This window comes from Corvus brachyrhynchos, unplaced genomic scaffold (genome assembly GCF_000691975.1).
Source record: "Corvus brachyrhynchos isolate BGI_N302 unplaced genomic scaffold, ASM69197v1 scaffold126, whole genome shotgun sequence".
NCBI lineage: Eukaryota > Metazoa > Chordata > Aves > Passeriformes > Corvidae > Corvus > Corvus brachyrhynchos.
This window is the reverse complement of record NW_008239283.1, coordinates 4,480,667-4,487,303: the sequence shown is the minus strand read 5'-3', so window position 1 is coordinate 4,487,303 and position 6,637 is coordinate 4,480,667. Positions and strand designations below refer to the sequence as shown.

At 41.2% G+C, this 6,637-nt stretch overlaps 1 protein-coding gene across 9 annotated transcripts in view; it reads right to left on the bottom strand.

Annotated features, from left to right (window-relative positions):
- The window catches only part of NCKAP5 (NCK associated protein 5), a 380,374-nt gene that overhangs the window by 268,229 nt on the left and 105,508 nt on the right, over positions 1 to 6,637 (bottom strand). The gene's annotated exons all lie outside the window — the stretch shown is intronic.

The following is a 6,637-nucleotide window of genomic DNA, read 5'->3' as shown; positions in this document are numbered from 1 at the left end:
CGGCGCAGGAATGCAAGTCAGCTCACAAACAACGAGTTAGGGGCTAATGAAGAGTGCTTTGTTGAATTCTCCTTTTGATATAAGTTCAACCATGGCTGAATTTGCTCACAAACAAAGCTGAAGGGCTAATAAACACGCTGGAGAGAAGAAAGTTGTAATGACCTATAATATCAGGACACATGGAAACGTGCAATTATTCCATGCTTTGGAGTGAATTATCAGAGATAATTGGTGTAAGGGGTACCGAGGAAATTTTGATGCGTTACACAGAAGTCTGGTGATATTGTTCTGATGTTCCACACAAGTGTGCCATAACTGCACTGTCATTGCCAGGAAGTGCTTTGTGAGATTTTAGGACAAAAAAGCAAAGAAAAATATAACAAAAAAACAAACAAAAAACCAAACAAAACCAAAAACAAACCCACAAAAACTTATGGGAAAAGGAGAAAGAATTTTAGTAGGGCATTTCACCTTCTGCTGTTTGCAGACTGACTCCTGATTTGTGAAGGGGCAACAGCCCAAATTTGAACTGTTGCTTTATTTTAATGCTCTGTGGCCACCATCACCACAACTGGTAGGTGTAATAGGTAATCCAAGCACCTTTAAAAACCTGAAAGGAGCTGAAACATAGAACCTTGCCCAGTGCTTCCTGAAGGTGGGCAAGAACTGTACAAGAAGTTGAGAAACTTAAAAATCTTCCTTTTCTGTAGTTTGGAAAAAAGTTTGGGGTTTTTTTATCATGGAGTTCTCTTGCAATAAATTCAACCTTACATTGATGAAAGGATGTTAAAACTTGGTTTTCAGCAGGAATTCAAGAACTACCTACTTACTGCTTGTTTTATTTATTTAACTTTCATAGGAAAATGTGTAAGGCTGAAGCTTTTGCAGTTGTGACTACAAAGGTGCATCATTCATGAGTTTTCTCTATCTGACACTAGTACAAAGGGCATGGAGCATCATAGATATCAGAGAATGAGAAAGACACTGAACTGATTTAAAAATTATTTCTCTCCATTTCATTGTGGAGACAGAAATAATTTCCTTCCCCTTTCACATACTGAAAACATGTTTTCATAAGAGTTTTTAACAGCTAATCCACATTTTATTACTCTCTTCACTAAATCTGAGGAAACATGTATCTTATTTTAGTGAAAATTCACTGTAGATTATGGTTGCTTGAAAGTTATGTGATGAAACCCAAAACCAGACACAGTGCTGGGGATTTTCCGCTTCATTTCAACTGAAAGGTGTGCCAAGCTCACAAATGTTCCTATAAAGACAGCCAAGCAAGTGCAGGACAATACAGCATCTGAGCTTTGTTTGCCACAAATAACTAAAACCCCAAGCCAATCAAACCTTTGTTCACATAAAAATCCAAAGAGCATTTGGAAAAAAGCTCTGTCACACTTCTGATTCGTCTGCCTGCTTTCTCAGAGCATCTTTTCAGGGTACAAAAGAACAGCTAAAGTAATGTGTCTCCTCTCTCCTACACCGAATTGAGTTGGACAAAACCTGTACACAACTTTTTAAAAAAGGATTACATGCCTATTCAGTGTACCTGCATACTTGGTCACATTAATTCAGATTAAATAAGAAATATGAAAATTCAGTAGAACTGTTGTGCTCCTCTGGAGGTCACATCTTCTGTGCAGACTGCAACACACTCCAAGAGATTATCATTGTAGCTTTTGCTTAAGACAGGGCCCCACTATGACAATTCATCTGCAGATCAGTGCAGTCTAATTTATTTACTCTAGAAAATAATCTACCAAGCCTGACTCAGTAATACAGATTACAGCTACCTGCTTGTGGATGAAATACTGCTTGAAAAGGTGAAGAGATGACTTAGTGAGTGCCTTCACAGGATATCATCAGTAGAGTATGTACTGACACAGATGCTCTGCAGATGCTCTGCTGACACTCATCTACAGTAGGAGGAGAGAGAATCCATTCATCATGGACTAGCTTATTTTTGTAAAAGACAGTCTAAATCTGTACCCTCTCATTATCCAGGTTAGAACAGACCAGTGAACTGATAAACATGGCCGGGACATCCAGATGTACCTTTCTTTGCCAGACCAAAGCCTGCATGCTCTGAAACCTTAGTTATGCCCTTTCTTGAGTGAAGACAAGCTCAGTATATGTCAGGAAGTCACTATCCATGAGTTAGAACTCTCAGTAGTATTTAAAGGTGCATATTTAAAAGCTGGATTGATACATCCCTTGCTATAATAAATAATGTTATAATTAATTAATACAGTAGTCATGTAAATGCACATCTCAAAACTGTCTGTAGTACAAAAGATCTCCTCTGTCATTATCTAGATATTCCATCAAATCAAGATTTGTGTATTTAATTGGAATTGGTAGGTGTTATTCATTATTACAGTCACATAACACTCGGTATTTTGTTCTTCACTGTGTGACTGAAGCACTGTCAGTGTCAGTGATGCACTGAGGATCTATGGCCACCCAGCCAAAGAAACACATTCTACTGGTGGGACAATTTAAACAAATGACAGTAGGCACCTGGGTATCCAAACCCTCTGGTCTAACCAATCTGAAGCTGCAAGAGCTGAATACCCAGACACAGATGTTACACTTCCTCATTAGGTAACTTCCAAGCTGTCACTTGTTCTTCGTGTTAGAAAAACTGCAACTTATTGCAGGCAAAAAAACTGTTCAAGCACTGCAAAGTGCTGAGAAGTGTAATACAAGCTATGAGGACAATTATGATAAATACTGATTGTTCTTCTGTGTGGAATTTCTCTTATGTCTGAGGATATGGTCACAATTCTGTTAGCTCAGAATGTTGAATCTTGTTTTGTGTTTGCAAAGGCAGGACACACAGGTCCTTACAGTAAGGCCCTTGACCTCAGCCAAGGTAAAATCACTGCCAAACCTTCAAGAGACTGATGACTTCCAAACTGAAAAACACCACACCAAAACCAGAAATTGGTTTTCATTTTATTCTGGTGTCCTTTGTGAGCTTGATATTACTTAGGGTTTTATTTCACATCCTTTTGAGGGTTCTCTTGCTAAAAACAAAGCCAAACAAGTTTCTCTAAAGCATGGAAGGATGCAGGCTTCCAGGACTGCTCCATGCACAGAGCTTTTCACTGGAAGGGGCAGGGAAGAAGGGTCAGATTCAGGGCTCCCATCCCACCCTCACCCCTCTCCCCAGAGGAATTCATGTCCACTGACAAACTGCCCTCATCTGTGCCCTTTCCATCTCTTCCTTTCCAATTCTCTTTGTCATTTTTGTCCCTTCCTGGTAGCTCACTGTGCTATTTGTGCTGTTTTTACTATTTTGTTTATATTTAAACTTCCTCTTCTTTAGCTCCCTGGACATATTTACATTCACACCAAAGTGTAGTCCCTCCCTCCTCCCCGGGTGCAGAGCAGCACACTGGGAAGATCTGGAGGGCTTCCTGACCTGGGGGGAGCAGCTCATTGCCCTCTATCTTAAACCCAAGGTTTGTTAGTTATCTCCAAGATAACATCAGACGCTGACTTACATGGATCAAGGAGAAAAATCCAGTTCTCCTTCATTAAAAGGAGAACTATTCTGCCTGAAGCCAATATACAGTAGACATAAATTTGAGAGTTAACGAATGATATCTCAAGGACTTGAGCTTTAGCAGGGAGCATTACTAGAGTTCTGTTATGAAAGTCATTTCTGTCCTTGCTGAATCCTGGATAAACAGAGGTTTTAAACCCTGGAACAGTGTCAAGAGTTTTACCACCATTTGTTTACTCCTGAAGCAGAGTTTGAAAGAGCCTAATGGAGTGCATGTCTCTGTAAGTTACTCTGCAGAGTGGGAGACCAGAAAACGTGTGACTATTTTGTGTAATGAAGAGTGAACCAAGGAAAGTATTAATAACATATGAAACAATGTAATCAATATGCCATGTTATTTTCTGGACCTAAACCAGCAGTATCATGAACTTCACATCTTCCTCTGCATAGATCCACTTGTAGCCTTAGTTCTGCTCACTGGAGATCCTGATCACAGCTTCATGCACAGCACAGAAAGAGTAACCAGTGCCAACAATCTGTCTGCCAGAATGCATTCTGATTTTTAAACATGGTTTGTCTCATTTAATTCCAAGTTGCGACCACAAAAAGTAACTGAAAACTGCTAATCAGAGTGTAAAGAAAGCACAGATTAATGTCAGGCGAGAACAGAAAACCCTGGTGATGCCAGTGGGATTTTCTATCCCTGGTCTGTCTTTGCACAGTATATAACTGACTATTTAAGATGCCTAAAACACAGAGCTTTGGCAAATAAAAGACTTTCCACTTATAATTTTCCCACTCTCCCTTCTCCTTGTAGTTAATTATCCTATAAAAGGAAGATTTATTGAGGCATGTTCCAATAAATGCTGTGCATTAGCTATAGCTATATATATCCTTAACATTTCAATGCTTGAAGTTCTGTGCTTCACACAAATCTTTGTTACAGGACCCCAACTCCACAGTTCTTAGACCAGTTGTTCCCTCACTACAACCCATGAAGCATTTGCCAAAGTTAGAACTTACAGGTGAACCCACAAACTACCAAACTCTCCAGAATCTTCAGTCTGACAATAATTTGCTGTGCAACACGCTTGTCTTGGCAGGACCTAAGCTGGAGGATGCTCTGCTACACAGGGCAGACCGTAGTCCTTGCTTTAGATAACAACTGAATTTTAAAAATCCTCTAAAGCAGAGCTAGAATGTACCTATCCATTACATACTGGCAGCAAGTAGTAAATATTTTGCCAAACAAGTTTGTTTGATTATTATTGCAGGGGAAAGCACTGTCTAGAGGCAGCCCTGGATTCTTGGTAAGTGTCAGGATGGTGCTTGCCTGCAGCCCCAAGCTGGGCACCCAGCATGCAGTGATTAGAGCAGGCACCTCTGTTCTCAGCACCCTGGCTGCCCTGCAGCCCCTGTGAGCCGTCAGGGGCTTCCTTCCCAGGAAGGCTCCAAATGCACCAGAAAGGCAGCACCCCACCCCTGGGGTGCCAGGATCTGGGGTCCATTGCCATGGAGATTTGTATGGGCCCCAGCCTTAAATGCCCTCCTGGGGAATGGAGCAGAATTCACCAAACAGTTTCCCCCTTCCCTCAGGAATCCCTGTGGGATCTCATCCTTGCGGTTGCAGTCTTGGCTCAGGCAGCAACAGGAGCTGAACAAGGCATTTCCCTGCCTAAGACATGAGCCTTTCTTGAGGGTCAGGTTTTCAGCCCAGGAACCAGCAGAGCAAACATATATCATCCTAGGCTGATGACAGAAAGGTGACATTGAGTGCTGAGAGACAGCTGAAAGGTACAGCTCTAGCTCAGCCTTTGATTTGTCCTGGTCCAGCAGAAGCACTGGGGAGCATTGCACAGCGCAGCACCCTACTTCTTATCTTGACTTTTGTCACAGGTGGGCAGGTTCAGAGAACTTAGGGAAAAAATCCCCAGCTACCTGAGAGATTTTCCCCAGGATTATAAAATTCTACTTAAGTTTTCCACCAAAGTCATCAAGAGTATGGGTTTAGATGAAGTCCTTGTCAACAAGCATGACAGAGTATTAAAACGTTACACAATGAAGCATAAACAGCAATGTGCTTCATTTGTCCATTTACTTTACAGTCAGCTGAAAGAGTATTTAGGTCATTACATTTAAAATGCCATTTCAGTAACTCATCTTTTAAACAACACAATACTCAGACATTAGCAGATCTGCTGGGTTTCCTAATACCTCCCTGGAAAGGTATAGATGTTCTGATTACTCTGACAAAATATTTCACAGAAATACACACAGCTCTGTGTGTTGGTGACTGAAGGTGGGGACAGTGATGTTGGGCAAAGAGTTTTGGCTGATGTCAGAAATGTAATTTCAGGATGTCAGATTTTAAAAACAATCTCACAGAACTGCAGCCAAGTCCTTGGAAAAGAGAGCAAAGTATACAGAACAGCATGAGAGATAAAAGACAGCAAATGCCAAGTGTGACAGCAAGGTGCCTGAAGCAGGAGCTGGAACTGCAGCGCACTTCCCAGGAACCCAGCAGTGTCTGGGTACAGCTGCTGGCACTGGGAACACTCAGGAAGTTATACTGCAAGGGGAGAAAAGTAAAAACAACAAAATTCTTGAGAACACATTTTATAAAACAGAGAAAAATCTGGTATCTAGATGCATGCCAGTGTTGGAGCGGAAAATAGTTCAGAAGAGATTTCCCTGTCCGCATTACACTCGTCTGCTTTTGAGCATTGTTTCAGCAAACATGCCAGCAAAGGGCTTTTTTTCCTAGTTAAAGAATGTTTTAAATTAGAGGATTCCTTTGCCCAGATCAGGTCTTTGTACCTGACCTATTTCCTCTGGACTTGCCAGCTTCTGTAGAACAGACCTGTACCTCACACTACTTCAGTTTACTGCATACAAAAGTGGAAACCACTGCTACTCATAGAAGGAATTAGAAAATTAATAATATTGGTACCAAATTCCACGAACACATGTACATATAGTATGTGAAGCAAAATTTCAGTTTTGAGAAAAAAAGGTAACATACTTAAGTGCAGGTAAAGCTGAGTGTACACAAGGCATGGAGCACTACTGTTCTTGAAGTCTTGAAGGCACCAGCAGTCACACAGTCCCATCCAGCAG